This window comes from Amblyomma americanum, chromosome 1, assembly GCF_052857255.1.
Source record: "Amblyomma americanum isolate KBUSLIRL-KWMA chromosome 1, ASM5285725v1, whole genome shotgun sequence".
Taxonomy (NCBI): domain Eukaryota; kingdom Metazoa; phylum Arthropoda; class Arachnida; order Ixodida; family Ixodidae; genus Amblyomma; species Amblyomma americanum.
The window spans coordinates 95,588,915-95,605,370 of NC_135497.1; the positions used below are offsets into that span (position 1 = coordinate 95,588,915).

Below are 16,456 nucleotides of genomic sequence, written 5' to 3' on the forward strand. Positions count from 1 at the left end.
CCGCTTTGTGTTGCCTCATTACTTCGCGAAGTTCTTCGTTTCCCCTATGTACGATTCCGGGAAGACCGAGCAGGACATTTGGTATACAACCTCTTGGGCCCTTTCTTTTGGGTGACGGCCGTTTGGGGGGGGGGGGGGGGAGAAGGCGTCCGATGGTGGTAGTCGTAAAGCCACTCAATAGACTGTGCGTTGTTAGCACCCTTCTTTACCGAGAATGCGTGCCAGCGTCTCGCTCACGCCTTTCACGTATGGAATGCAAAACGTTTCCACTTCTGGCGTGTGTTTCTTCCATACACATGCACATGTGTTCGCCCCGGCTAAACCATTCTTATTTTCTGAGAATTGAAAATTGTCCACGCTAACTCGTCCGAAATTGATTTTGGTGGCACTGTCTACCTGTGCCATGCGCTGTGCTTTTAACAAGGCTAGTGGAATTCCTTAGTTTGGCGGAAGGCAGTAAAGAATCTTCTGCAGAAATTCTGATGTCTTTTTTGGGAGATTTTTGTCTGCGTGTGGAGAAACCCTTTGCCAGGACTGACACATTAGCGGTTGTAAGTTTTTTTTGTGACAGCCTGGAGGCAAGAGTGCGTCCATGACCTTTCCGGGCCGTTTTCGCAGAGGCGCCGACTATGTCGTGCAGCTCGTGCTTCGCACCATAGGGAACAGAAACATAGCGCATCCAAAAAGCAACCATGGACTGCGCTCCACGATTCGAGGAAAAGTAAAAGGAGAAAAAACAAGAAAGCAGGCAAAGGCACAGCAGGAGACCCCTCCCCACTGTCTTTTTCTTCCTCCCTCTTACCACCCTGCTACCGGCTGCCCGTGTAGCTCTTGAAAAAGAATTTCTCCGTACCTATGCACCTGCTCAAATCATCCTTGGCCCTTTCCGTTACCGCCTCTCCACGTTCTTGATCCGTTTGATGCTGCGTGTTGTGCGTCTTGTTCCCGTAGCCTTTTTGGGAGGAACAGTGCTGAAAATTGTGCCCTAAGGGTAGGGTGGAATTCAAGCAAGTTTTGGTTAAGACGATTCCCAATTCTTGCATATTTGTTTTAAAATCAGCGACAACAGCAATGACACATCGCTTTGAGCATGCGGCTCGAGGACGGTGTGTGATTCGTTCCGCAGTGTCGCCGTGTACCCACTGATTTCCAATGGGTAGAAGTTTTCTCGAAGCCTGGCGCTTGGTTTCTTTGAGTTGAAGTGCTCGGAAAATGGTCTTCCACCTAACATTGTGTTGAAGAAAACACTTCAACCCATTGCGCTTGGTGCGAGGTTGCCAGTGCGCCATTAAAACTCATCATCAGCAAAAGAAAACACTTCTAGGCAATGGATACCCAAGATCCTTCACTCGATGTATCATCTAAAACTGAAAAGGATGCAACGAAAACAACTCGATATGCTTATGCTAAGGACACGCTGGTGGCAAAAACGCGTATGCAGTTAGTACGTAAAGGGTGTCTGCGAAACCTTGGCCAGTGTTCTCAGGAAGGAAGGGATGCAAACTACACACAAGCCGGACATCATTATCGGAGGCCTCCTGTGCCACTTCAAAGACAGTCATCCCACCCCAAAAAAGGCCTAGAGGCGCCAACTCGAATGGCCCTTCCTGGGCGTACGCGCTCAGCGTCCGCGCTCTTAGCGTAAGCCGAAACCGGTCTGCGCATGCGCACTGCAGGAGACGCCAGCAAGCCTAGGTGAGGCGTCCGTGCTAGATGTCGGCATCAGCGCGCGGGCGCTCGTGTACGTGTTGGAAGGGGGGTCCGGTTTATAACAATGGAAGGATCGCCGGGCTCTCGGTGGCTCTTTTCTTCATGGCTTGAAGCTATTTCAGGTTCCCCGAACTTTTCTTCGCGGTTTAAGTTGTTCTTTCATCGCCCCCAACCCCTTCTCTCCACGGCTTGAAATTCTCTCCGTCCGCTCGACAGGGGAAGGGAGCCAGCACCAGGAACATGGAGATGCATGGCACATTTAAAAGTCGCTGGATCGTTCCGTGGAAACGGCTCCCTCTTCTGACTCCCGCGGTTTGTGCGCTTAAAAAGCCGCGCTAACTCCCCGGGAGTCACACATCCAAGAAGTAGTAGCTTGCCAACAGCTTCAGAGGCAACAACAACTGACGAGAATACAAAAAGGAAGCTAAAAATGTTGCCGGCCCAGCGATTGCTATCTAATCCCTCAAGCACTGGAACTGCAACCGGTGGAATTAAAATCAAAGAGAGAGGATAGCGAAAAGTAGATAGGAGAGCAGCAGAAAAAAAAACGAGGGTAGGTTGGAACTTATGCAAAAAAAAATATGTTCGCGCCACTCGTGCGAAAGTGCTTATGGGTATTGTTGCACATATTCGCAACACGGTAAATTCACTGCATATTCAGGGCCGCGAGCATGTAGCGTCCTGTCGCTAATGAATCGCGCTGGCGGCGCATTGCACAAACGGGTTGGGTGGAGCGCCGAGTCACCGTACTGGAGAAAACCAGTAATCTTTTAAACATCGTGTTATCCGACAATAACTTCTGTTCATTTCTTAGCAGATTTAAATTATAATCAAGAACATTTAACTAGAGTTTGACTCTTGATTGCTGCTCTGGGTAACGGCGTAGTTACTGGCTTGCCGAACTGATGGCACACTCTTCAGAATAGTTCCCAGCATGCCACTCTATGAAGTCTTCGTTAGCGGTTCATCCTTCACGTACATCTTTGACAGAATTGCCGAAACTAGCATCGATTACAGCAATGGTAAACCCCTTCTCGACGGCGAACGATCGAATCGTGAGAAGCACTTTACCAACCTAGACAAAAATGCGAACTACCACACTACTAATTGTTACATTGGACAAATAACCTACTGGCATAAAACGCAGCATCAGGTTTGCCGCCTCTTATGTGCAACACATGCAACATTCACTTCAACGCATCCTTGCTGCACTTGCACCACATCGACAAAAGATTGGAAGAGCTTTCTGCTATTGAGGCTAATAACATGAGTGTTGAAATGTAGACATTAAGACACGATTTTACAATTTCGAAAGCACAGTGCAAGAACCATATACAAGTATCGGTGAGTGAGCTCTAAGTATGAGCGTCCGGGAATTACAAATTTCACTGCTTGAACGAAAGTACCTAGAAGCTTCATTGCTTTGCACTGTTATTGCGTACGCAATTCCACTATCACCTATGCCGGTGTGGTCACTGTACGCGCTTAATGAAAAATGTACCTGTCAAGCAAAAGAGTCTTCTTATAATTTCCTCTATATACCTCATAGAAGGCACACGCTTTCTTGTAGCATTTTATGTAGCAGCCCATGGCCATAGCCTCCCTCCGATGGGGGCACTTTTGATAAAACTGCGCATTCGTACGGCAGGCTCAACCTCCCAAAGCAACCTACCAAAGCAGGGACACTGTAGCAGGGCACGGCCGGAATCGAGCCGCCTCCGCTACTCGAGCCCGGCCGCGAGCAGGGACGTGTGCCTTTCCAACGCACCGAGAGAGGGCGCCACACGTTTCATGAAAAAGCTGATGATGCATGATCTATAGTGAAATAGCGCAGGAAGACTTTTACGCCATTGAAATGTAAAATACCTTATACTTCCTTAAAGGTAGGACATTACCCTACGTGAACCTGCTAGAGCTTGTCGATATATTTTAAAATAGGGCTGTAGTGAGCGATAAATTGAAGTCAAGTGGGGTATTTTTCAGGACCTCGCCATAGGCTCCATGCTGTCATAGATCATTGCTCATGGCAAACGCAATATGTAAGCTACATCGATGAAACTCGACTAAATGAAACTTTAAGATGCATTTAACATCTAGGCGAGAGAGCTAATTTCTAACTGTTATGCGCGACGAAATATCAATTTTTATTTTTCGTCGCCATTGAGTTACGCGCCGCCGCGCCGCCGGCTGTCGCGAGATGGCGCGACCGGTTTTTCGAGGCGCATGGTCCAGAATCCTGGGGATGCGTGGTCTGATCGCTGCTTCTACCTAAAATCGTAGTGTCCTGGAACCGTGGTATGCACTTATTGCATTCGCTGCAGTGTACAGCGAGATTTCCTTCTCGTATGTTTCTCTTGCGCAGATTGTCATAATTATTGTTGTGTTCTCGAAGTCGGTCGTTAAGGCATCGGCCCGATTGTCCTATATAGACTTTCCCGCAGCTTAACGGAATCTGATACACCACACCCTTGGTACAAGGTACAAACGGAGACCGGTGTTTTTTGGAGCACTGCACACGTGGTGTACCACACGTCTGAGTAAGCTTACAAAGCTTTGACAGCTTTTCCGGGGCTGAAAACAATACTCTCAACTTCACTTTTTTGCCTATTCGTTTCAAATTGTGGGAGATGCTGTGCAAATAGGGTACTACAACCAGGTTTCGTTTTTGTTGACTCTCAGCCGAAGCTTTCATAAGTATCCTTTGCTTTTACTCTTCACTTCCCTATAGATTCTTTCAGCCACCGAGATGATGATCTGCTCCGGATAACCACTTTCTTTCAACCTTGCAGTCTGTTGATAAAAACTGCGCTCCATGGTATGTGGACAGGATTTTTGCAAAGCATTTGTCAAACACAGGTTAATAATGGAACGTTTTACTAGTTTAGAATGTGCCGAGTTGAACGGTAGGACACTTTTTTTGCCTCGTGGATCGTATGTCCAGCAGATATGATCTCTCGTACACGTGATACTTAAATCTAGGAACCGGATGGTGTCGTTAGTCGGCAGCTCATGCGTTAACACGAGTGGTTCAAACAATCTCTGAAAGACTAACAATGCTTGCGTTACATCTGCCTGGAAAGAATCATTGCTATCATCAAAAAGAATTAAATAATCATCTACATATCTAAACACTTTTACGGCGTTGAACTCTGCCAGGTGACACATCAACATGTTGTCTAAATGGCCTAAAAAAATGTCACTGAGGATGGGTGCCAAGCAAGAACCTAAGCATACACCTTTTTTTTGCAAATATATTTCGTTATTCCAAGTTACGTAAGTGGATCTAAGGTAGAAAGTAAGCATTTCCAAAAACGACTTGACACTCATCCCAACTGCATTCTGGAAAGCTACAGAGCCAAATTTGTCGATGCTATTTTCAAGGTATGAAAGTAACTCCTGCGGAAGAGAGTAATACAAGTCCTTAATATCTATAGAACATGCTTGCAAGTTCTTGTGATTCTGGCCTTCCAGAAACCCTATGACATCTACCGAGCTCTTAATCTGGAAAGGATCATCAAAAGGGATGGTCTTCAGCTTGTCTTGCAGGAATTGGGAAATTGCTTTCTGCCATGAACCTGTTTCTGACACGATTACTCTGAAAGGGCAACCGAGCTTGTGCGTCTTAGCGGAAAACATGAAATGAAGGCTATTGATTTCGGAGCTGTCAATACTTCGGCCTAAACGGGTCAGGTTCAACCTCTCACACAATGTTTTGGCTGTTTGTTTCAATTTTGGTAAGCGTACCTTAGAATCTTCACGGAACACTCCTCTGATGGCGTCAAGGGCTTTCAGTCCGAACATTTCCCTGGAGCACACAACAAGGCCTCCTTCTTTATCCTCCGGAAGAACACGCAGCTGGTTCTCACATAAGAAGGATGTCACCTGCCGCACAGGTAGATGTTTTCTTGTCGAATCCCGACGAAGAAGCACGTCCACTCCTTCCGAAACGCATCTGCTCCGTTCACTGTCTGGTGCCTTCCTCGCGACCTGATGGACCATGGCAAGCAACTCCGGTGCCGTCTTCCGAGGTTCTACGGCGAACTTGGGGCCCAATGCCAGGACATTCTTCACGTTCTCAGCTAGATGGACATCTCCAATAGTAGTGACGTCCCTTCGAACCGTGCGAGGCTTCTCCGGGGCTGTGTTCCGAAGATACTGCAACGCTTGCTGCCACATGAACTCTGTCGTTTGTGAGGTGATGCGAAGGTATGCCTGGAAATCCCTGGTCTCAAAAGCGGTCATAAAGAACTGACCACGGTGGAATTTACATCCTGTTAAGACAATTTTTTTATTTTTGCGCACACGAACAAAACGAAAAATAATTGCATTTGGGAGAATTCAATCCAAAAAAAGTTCAAAAATACTGCTTGTATGTTGCCCGGATCATAGCAACGACAGGAAGGATGCAGCCGGCCATGACCGGAAGCAGATGCGGGAAAGTAAAACGCCACACGGGGTTCCGGTCAAATCCGCTGATTTCGGCGGAGCAAATATCGCTGCTCCACGGGGCAATCCGGGATCGATGTCTGATCCCTATCTGCCATTGGAACAGACCACTCGCGCTCCGATTTTGCCTTTGGAATACGATTGCTCCCAACAGAGCAGAAAAACTTGATCCGGATCTGCCACTGGAATCCAACATCAGTGACATGCTAGCCATGTAAGTTGACACCGCCCACTCCAACTGGGACCAAACGCTCCCTTTCGTCACGTACGCGTATGATGCGGCTAAGCAGACAACGGCAGGGTTTACTCCTTTCCTTCCCTATCGCCCTGAGCCTTCCGAGACCACATCACTTTCCGAAGCTCACCTGTATGCCGAAGAGTGCCGGCAACTTGCCCGCTCTTTCACTACACAGCTACAATGGCATCAGAACCACCGTCTGGATTCCTCGGACCCTCCCACGTCATACCCATCTGGCGCCCTCGTTTGGCTCTGGATGCCTTCCTCCAATCCCGGCCTCGCCACGAAACTGCTTTCTCGATATCACGGACCTTAACGCGTTGTGAACAAACTTATCCCGTGAATTACATCGTTGAGCCGCTCGCTCCCCTTTCGGACCACCGTCGCCGGGGGCGCGAAACTGTGCACGTCGAGCGCCTCAAGCCTTATTATCCGCCTATGCTTTCCTCTCCTAAGTCGCCAGGATGGCTCCTTTTTCGGCGGAGAAGTAACTGTAATGGGACCGACCGGCAGGAGTTGAAGCAGCGCAAAGAAGAGGTAGACGAAGTGCAGCTGAGATTCTGAGTTCGCAATAAAAAGTTTGGCATGCGTCATGGCACGTTACTGTCGCTGCATAAGGCTTATATGAGACCGATTCTGGAATTTGGTTGTGTCTTGTTCTCTGGTAGCGCAAACTACAAGCTACAGCCATTAGCTTTACTGGAAAGGCGTACCCTACGGCTATGCCTCGGGCTCCCAAAATCAGCTTCAACCGCGGTCCTTTATGACCCGCCGCGGTGACTCAGTGGTTAGGGCGCTCGACTACTGATCCGGAGTTCCCGGGTTCGAACCCGACCGCGGCGGCTGCGTTTTTATGGAGGAAAAACGCTAAGGTGCCCGTGTGCTGTGCGATGTCAGTGCACGTTAAAGATCCCCAGGTGGTCGAAATTATTCCGGAGCCCTCCACTACGGCATCTATCTCTTCGTTTCTTCTTTCACTCCCTCCTTTATCCCTTCCCTTACGGCGCGGTTCAGGTGTTTAACGATATATGAGACAGATACTGCGCCATTTCCTTTCCCCCAAAAAACCAATTATTAAACGCTGTCCTTTATCTGGAAGCCCGTATCCCCGATCTCTTTTCTCGCTTCCAACTTCTAACAGTGCGTACTTTCCTCAGGTCCTTTGACCCGGCCCCCGGCGTTCGTAGTCCCATTTTTCTATCCCAACCACACCTGTTTTTCACTAATCATTGGCCACGCTATCAGCTTCCGCAAGTTAGGTTCATGCAGAATATGTTAGCCCCACTTCAGGTTAATCTGATCTCCTTGCAACAAGTTGCAGATGCGCAGGCTGACCCCGTCTTCTATTATGACCATGTTGTCCCGTCCCATGCCAAACATATGCACGCAAATATCCTAAATGGTCTCCTTTCTGAACACCTACAGAATTTATATCTTCATACTGTTATCTCCACTGATGCCTCCGGCAGCTATGAGAAGGCGGTAGTTGGGATATATTCGCAGGAGCTGGCTTGGAGCTATTCCGTTCGTATCCCAGATTATGCTCCTATATTCTTCGCAGAGTTTCTGGCCTTTGGTTTGACTCTTCTCAAACTTCCTAGGCATGAAGCACGGGTTCTTATTCTTGCAGACTGCCTTTCAGTTCTAGTCTCTCTACAAAATTCGGGGAACTCTTTATTGAATCGTTCGCTTAGGTTTTTTGTTCCGCGCACAGTGCGTGATATCCGCTTTGTCTGGGTACCTGGACATTCGGGCGTCTATTTTAACGAGGTGGCTGATTTATTGACAAGGTCAACTCTCAGCGCTCCTGTAATCTATCCCGTCCCTCACCTCATTCTGTTAGAAACTTCACGTTTCCAGCGCTTCCAACATATTTCAGCCAACCTGAGTGATCCATTGCTCAATACCGTGGATTTTAGCCACTTAAAGTCCCCATGGAATATCCGGTGGTGTAAATCAAGGCTTTGTGAGGTGTCAATGACGCTTCTGCGATGCAGAATCCCTCACTTGAATTTGTACTTATGCAGATGTGGGTTCGCTGCGACAAACCTTTGTGCAACATGTGGGCAAGTTGAAACTATAGATCATTTTCTCATCTCTTTTCGGCGCTTCGCAGTTGCGAGAAAACAGTATTTGGAGGTCCCTCTTTTGAGGTTAGGACTCCCACTGTCTCTTCCAGTTATTCTTTCGTTCTGTGCGAGCGCAAAGGGATTCCCGTTAAGCAGTGTCTGCGGCTACCTTCATGATTACATAAGTGCAACTGATCGATTACCTTGTTAGCTGTATACAAAATTTTGTCGCTTGTCCAAAAATGCTTGATTCAATTGCCAGTAATTCATATTTCTTTAATTCATTTGACTGTTCCAATTTTTCTATTGATTTAGCCTTCTCACGCTATTTTCCCCGCGCAAATACGGATCATGAATACCTTCTTCCGCAAACAAAAAACAGGAAGTGGGCCTGGAAGAGCCCCAATGGTGAAACTAAAAATGAAATCGACTTCATACCATGCACTAAACCTGGCATCATTCAGGATGTGGGCGTCCTCGGAAAGGTGCGCTGTAGCGACCACAGAATGGTAAAGTCTAGAATTAGCTTAGACTTGAAGAGGGAACGGAAGAAGCTAGTGAAGAAGACCATTAACGAGTTAGCCGTAAGAGGGAAAGCTCAGGAGTTTAGGATAGCGCTGCAAAACAGATATTCGGCTTTAACTGAAGAAGACGCTCTTGATGTTCATACAATGCACGATAATCTGACATCAATAATTACGGAGTGCGCAGTAAAAGTAGGCGGTAGGACAGTGCGACAGGATACCGGGAAGCTATCCCAGGTGACGAAAGATCTGATTAAGAAGCGCCAAAGCATGAGGGCATCTAACCCTACCGACAGAATAGAACTAACAGAGCTATCAAAGTTAATAAATAGCGCAAGGTAGGCGACATAAGGAAGTTTAATACGGAGAGAATTGAGCATGCTCTAAAGAACGGAGGTAGCCTAAAAGCAGTGAAGAGGGAACTAGGCATAGGTAAAAACCAGATGTATGCATTAAGAGACAAGCAGGGCAATGTCATTAGCAATATGGATAAGATAGTTAACGTAGCCGAAGAGTTCTACACAGACCTGTACAGTAGCCAATGTAATCAGAGCGTTAATGAGAAAGACAGCAGTGCACAGCAATGCGTCATCCCGCCAGTAACGAAAGATGTAGTAAAGAAAGCCTTAGAAGCAATGAAAAGGGGAATAACAGCTGGGGAGGGTCAGGTAACAGCCGATCTGTTGAAGGATGGAGGGGACATCGTGCTAGAAAAACTAGCCACCCTGTATACGCAATGCCTTATGACCTGGACTGTACCAGAAGCTTGGAAGAATGCAAACATTACCTTAATTCATAAGAAGGGAGACGCCAAGGACTTGAAAAATTACAGGCCGATCAGCTTACTATCCGTTGCCCACAAAGTATTTACTAAGGTAATCGCTAATAGAGTCAGGGCAACGTTACACTTTAATCAACCAAATGATCAGGCAGGCTTTCGTAAAGGATATTCCACAATAGATCACATTCACACTATCAATCATGTGATAGAGAAATGCGCAGAATATAACCAACCTCTATATATAGCTTTCATTGATTACGAGAAGGCATTCGACTCAGTGGAAACCTCAGCAGTCATACAGGCATAGCGTAATCAGGGGGTAGAAGAGCCTTATGTCAAAATACTGGAAGATATATATATAGCAACTTCACAGCTACTATAGTCCTCCATAAAGTCAGCAATAAAGTTCCAATAAGGAAGGGCGTCAGGCAAGGAGACACGATATCGCCAATGCTGTTCACCGCATGTTTACAGTAGGGATTTCGCGGCCTGAATTGGGAACAGTTGGGAATAAGAATAAATGGAGAATACCTAAATAATCTGCGATTCGCTGATGACATTGCCTTGCTGAGTCACTCAGGAGGTGAACTGCAAATCATGATCAATGAGTTAGACGGGCAGAGCAGATCGAGGGGTCTAAAAATTAACATGCAGAAAACCAAGGTAATGTTCAACAGCTTAGCAAGGAAACAGCAGTTCACAATTGGCAGCGAGAGCCTGGAAGTTGTGAAGGAACGAGTCTACTTAGGGCAGGTAGTGACAGCTGATCCGGATCATGAGAGGGAGATAACTAGAAGGATAAGAATGGGGTGGAGCGCATATGGCAAATTCTTGCAGATCATGAGTGGCAGTTTACCAATTTCCCTCAAGAGGAAAGTGTACAACAGCTTTATCTTACCGGTACTCACCTACGAGGCAGAAACGTGGAGGCTAACGAAAAGAGTTCAGCTTAAGTTAAGGACCACGCAGCGAGCCATGGAAAGAAAAATGATAGGTGTAACGTTAAGAATCCGGAAGCGGGCAGAGTGGGTGAGGGAACAAACACGGGTTAATGACATCCTAGTCGAAATCAAGAGAAAGAAATGGGCTCGGGCAGGGCATGTAATGCGAAGGCAAGATAACCGCTGGTCCTTAAGGGTAACGGAGTGGATTCCAAGAGAAAGTAAGCGTAGCAGGGGGCGGCAGAAGGTTAGGTGGGCGGATGAGATTAGGAAGTTTGCAGGCAAAGGGTGGATGCAGCTGGCAAAGGACAGGGTTAATTGGAGAGACGTGGGAGAGGCCTTTGCCCTGCGGTGGGTGTAGTAAGGCTGATGATGATGATGAAGTACCTCATTGGGATTATCTACTGAACCTTGGCCAATCCCCCTGCGTGGGTATGTGCCATGCTTACTAAGGAGAAGAAGAAGAATTTCGAGTGATGCCTGTGCGTGTGTCCGTCGTGTCGCCGTTCGACCAACGCCAACCGACCTGCGCTTCGAATAAGCACCTTTACAAAAGCATTATTTTTTTCAGGTTGGCGGTGGGGCTGAATGCACAGCCAGCGGCGCCTTCATCAGCCTTCGCGAAAGTTCGTTCACTACCTGGCTGAAGACTATCGAGTCCACGTTGGCCTACAAGGCCGAGGAGGAAGACGTCGCCAGCCGACATATGGCTGACACGACGGCCGAGATGCGCGCGTTGTCCGGGTAAAGCCAGCCCAGCAGCCGACGCCCGAGGGGCGCGCTCAGCAGTAGCAGTACACCGTAGATCACCGCCAGTGCGCCGGCGACCAGCAGGAGCGCGTACCAGAACCATAGGAAGGCGACCAGCTTCTTGTTGAAGATGTTCAGCGGCAGGACGCAGATGGTCTCGCGGTTCTCGAGCGCGCCAGAGTCGCCGTACTTGAGGAACGAGCACATAGCGATCCGCGGGAAGGCAATCACCGCTGGGTTAACGAACTCACGGCCCTCACGGCGTTGCCAGCGGAAAAGGTCCCAGCCGTAGGTAAGGAGCGATCCTCCCAGCACGTAGTCCGTGAAGCCGACCTGAGCTACGACGTTGAAGATGCTAAGCGCCTTGCAGATGGGGTACTACACCAGGCAGAAACGGTTAATTGTGATTCATGTTGACCACCAGGAAGTCGACCATCTGCGACCGAAGGTCTGCTCGGTCGTGCGTGATCGCCTAGCGGATGTTGAGGGCGTCCAAAATGGCGGGCACCTTGCCGCCTTCCCAGACCTTCCAAAGCCAGCGCTGCGCGTAGAAGCAGAGCGCCTGGGCGAACATCAGAAAGCAGACCCACTGGTAGTAGGTGCGGTACTTGCGGCCGCCCCTGCCGGGTCCCGCTCCAAGATAGGCGACGCTGCCGTTGTACGAGACGTTGAACAGACTGCGCAGGCTGAACGTAGACTCGACCCAGCAGAAGTTCACTACGCTCTCGGGCAGCGTCGGGCAGTAGCACTCAATGGGGGTGCCAACGTATTCAATGGCAGTGAGGAGCATGCAAAATGCCATCAGGAAGGCCACTGTGATACCCCTGTGCGGACGGAAGACTTTGCCATCGATGTGCACCGTGCGCAACTTGAAAAGCTTGCTCAAGTGGCCCAGAAGGTTGAACATGACTGGTTGAATTTAGACTTTGGTGAACGGTCTCGAAAATACGAGCTTCCATCAGAGTTTATTTTTCTTCTCTGGTATTAACCAGAACTTACAGAACGTAGCATTTAAATCATACTAATTCTAATGCATCAAGAAAAATTAACAGACACGAAAATACCTTCAGTATCTTTGTAGATCGGCAATTCTTCTCATGGATATTGCAGAGGGCACTGGAGTGGGGCATGTAAGGATGAGCAAAGGTTTCCTGGCAGTATAAGGTGAGTGGAGAGTTTGTATTTTCTAATGTTTCGTGTGCTTGCATGCATAACTGTGGAGGCCTTTATTAAGCAGTACATATGAATCTTGCCTAGTTGTGACGACATATCTTGTGGGAGCACTAGCTGAGCTAGAAGATAGCTACAAGATCTATCAAGATGTCTAAAAATTTCTTGCAAGCAGCCGACAAGCAATCAACACATCTATAAACGTTTAATAAGAGTATCAGAGGCCAGTTGACATGTTTACAAGACGGTTCATCTTGAAGATTACAAGAAGCCTGACAAACTTTTTTGGGTGTCTATAAGTTATCTTTGGGTCAGCTACGAAACATCCTCTAAAAACATCTTGTAACTCAAATAGGTGGAGTATTAGCTGAGCTAGAAGACAATTACAGAATGTCTGAAAGGTATCTGGAAATTTCTTGAAAGCCATTAATTCGATGTCTTCCCAACACAATTTTCAAACGTTCACAAACTGTTCGAAGATTCACTCAGGGCATCTTCAAGACGGGTTGGACATCTTGCCAAGATTACTACTTGTAGCCTGAAAGATGACAGCGTTCAGTGGAGTGGGTGGAGTAATGCCGAGGTCAAGATGGCCTACACGTTTCGAAGGAAGACGTTGTGGACCCGAGTATACATGTCCCGATGAAGTATATTTTGCGTCTGGCCCTGAAAACCTCCTGTGCGTCGTCTGTCATGTAGACAGCACCTGAGTAGGTACGTGCAAACATCCGGTGTTCAACGTATATGTAGTATTCCTAACTCTGCCCATGGTCTGCCGGGGCACTTAGCTCACAACCCTGAAAGTCCCGTTGATTCTGCAGGACTACCTTACCTGCTAAGATGCGATACTCGAACCACAACCATTTAGTCCTCGTCGTATATTCTTTCTTATTGCTATAAAGAAGTCCATATGCAAATACTTGCCACAATCCCAGCAGCTTTGGCCGTCATGGATAAGTCAGCAGCCCTTTGTGTCCTCTGAAAATACGATGGACCAGGGCAATCGCCCTCCCGCTTGACCCAAGAAAGTGGGCTAAGAAGTTGAACAAGCAGTTTTCAAACATGGATATTCCCACAAGCAGTCGCTTTGCTGCTCTTGCAAGAGGCGTTATCGACTTTCCTGAACGAACTCGCACGCCCCATTCCAGCTGCAGTGTACATAGTGTTGTGCGCGTGTGCTTTCTCTTCTTTTATGGACTCGAAACGCGTGCAACCTGTATATATCTATTATTGTGTAAGTGTATTTGTATATGTCCCCTCTCCCCCTATCCTTTCTTACTGGCCCCCGTCTCTTATTTCATTTCTCAATTCTGCCTGCTATCCTTTCTTTCCGCTGCCTCAGCTCAGGTGCCTCCGTAATGATGGCGGATGCCAACTAGGCTAGCAAAATTTTTTTCCTTCCTTTTGATTTTTATATTGCTAACGCGACAGCGTTAAGGAGCTCGTGTCACAGAAAAGTCGGTGTCGGCATAGGCGGCGTTGGCCGTCCACGAAAAATCCTCCTCCTCGCAATGTTTCTTCCCTTACGGCGCAGTACGGGTGTCCTGCGAGAATTGTGAGACAGGCGTCATCTACTTTCCTTAAAACCAATTTTCATTTCATTTTCCTTCCCTCACGGCCCGGTTCGTGTGTCCGTTCCTCAAATTGTCCAACGGGCCACGCGTCGCGCCGAACGGACGATGGCGTTCCGTGCACTCCTTGGCAACGCTGCAACACGCTGTCGCGTCTCAATCTTAAAGACGAAGCTTAAAGGGGTGGAGACACCAAATTTTTGGTTGGCGTGTTCTTTGTTTCAAACGTTTCGTATTACCCCAGGACGCGTGATACACGCTGCGCAGTTCATATAAGTGCAGTAAATAATTTATTATCGCATTATTTATACTGAGCGATTTCGGTTTCTGAGCGCCGGGTGCGCTGCGACGTCACGATCAGGGAAGAGCAGCAACCCTGGTCACATGGGCCCCAAAAGTTGTGACGCATGTGTCGTCTGCTCTCGTACACATGCTGTGCATTGCAGCGCCTTTCGAAATCATAGGCCGACAGACTTGGTCGATCGGTACTGCGATGTGCTGAGAAAAGCCAAGCGAGCGAGGAGCCGAGTCCTGAAACCATGCGGCTCGCTTCGGCCCATCTCAGTCGCCATACCGCGTATGCCAACGCAGTTTTTGTGTTGTATTTCGCTTTGCCACGCCGACGCTCGACGGACGTCTGTGTCGGTGGCCCGTAGCTGACACATTACAGCGACACGATGCCTCACTTTTCCTACCGACCAATACCCGTCCCTGTATTCACTTCGCGCAGCCGCGCTGCGAGACATGTTCAGGGTCCCGTGGCTGCTGATTACGATTTCTGCTGCTAGTTTAGCATACAGTGCATGTATTCGCTAAATGAATGCTTCCAGACAATTGTACAGGGTTCAGAATTAACCGCAAGGAGACGTAACTCCTCCTGGAATGCGCCCATGACGACTGCACCTCGGCGCTACTTTTGTTCACATATCTGCATCTGTATACATGCTCTAATTGCGCGTTAGTTCGACAAGAATTGCAAACTGCGTTCCACTTAGGTTAATCAAGCTCATCTCTTTTGCACCGGTTTCGGGTTTACTTGTTTGCGCAGTGCGATAACTTTGCAAGGATCGCCGACTAATGCGGGCGCCAGCCTGGGGAATGCTTCATAGCCCTGCAGGTGAGCCGAAGGGTGAACATATGAAACGTAGTCGCTCGTTTCACTTATTCGTATTGCAGATCTCGAAGGTCCAAACCAGAGAGTCATCCTCTCATCGACGGGAAGGTTTCGCTTGGCCGCCGATATGAGATGCCGGCTGGTGCGTCAGCGACGGCAGACGTATATGCCGATCAACACACCGATCGCTTAGTCGCCGCGGAGCAGCGCCTCGCCGATGTCGCCGCTCATAGGACGTCACGTTACTGTGTTGTGATGTCACTGCTATTCACCGATATCGTCCAGGGCTCTACGTCACCACCCATAGCGCTAGCGATGGGCATCGATCGTCAGAAGGAGCACTTAGGGACTGTTTGGAGCTCAATTCAAATATATTTTAAGCGCTTGTTGCATCCAATACATTGCCGTGGGTGACCTTACATACAGAGGAAGCCCATAACAAGCTTAAGCTATAGCCTCAAAATTTGATGCCCCAACCCCTTTAAGCGTCCTCCAATTTTTTTTTTTTTACTTTTGAATAATCTGCTACCACTACTAGTTTAGCTGACCACCCTGCTCACCGTGTCTTCACTCAGCTCCCAGACAACGCAGAGACGTCCTAAGTATGACCTCAGGATGCCCACATCAGGATGTTCAGACGTACTCAGGTTGTCCCGAACTGGTCCTCAAGCAGTCGAACTGGGATCCATTTGTCCGCCCGTCGCGCATACTCGGATGTCTTGAGGATCATATATGGGAACATTTTCGATGCTACTACAGGATGTTTTGAGCCTTTTTTTTTCATAGCAGTGCTGTATGCATGGCTAATGTAAGAGAAGCCGACCTGAACAAGCGAAAAGAGGCACAACACTGGCTTACCATGCCCAGGACTGCAGAAAACTATAGCTCTATCTGGAGTTGAATTCTGCTGCCTAAATGGCAAAGACGAGTGGCGCAAAATTTTATCTACACAGTCCAACACCATCCCAAACATGTGGTACATAAGGCCAGGTTTAAAAGCAAATTAAACTATCTTTTTGAGTCACAGAGGTTTCCGGTAGTGAGAGCAGAGTGCGACAGATGATTGGTTTGGTTTATGGGGTTGAACGTCCCAAAGCGGATCAGGCTATGAGAGACGCCGTATAGTGAAGGGCTACGGAAAT

At 48.1% G+C, this 16,456-nt stretch overlaps 1 pseudogene; it reads right to left on the minus strand.

Annotated features, from left to right (window-relative positions):
* Window positions 1-11,276: 11,276 nt before the first annotated feature.
* LOC144112657 (innexin shaking-B-like) lies at window positions 11,277-12,593 on the minus strand (annotated as a pseudogene).
* Between the last annotated feature and the right edge of the window lie 3,863 nt (window positions 12,594-16,456).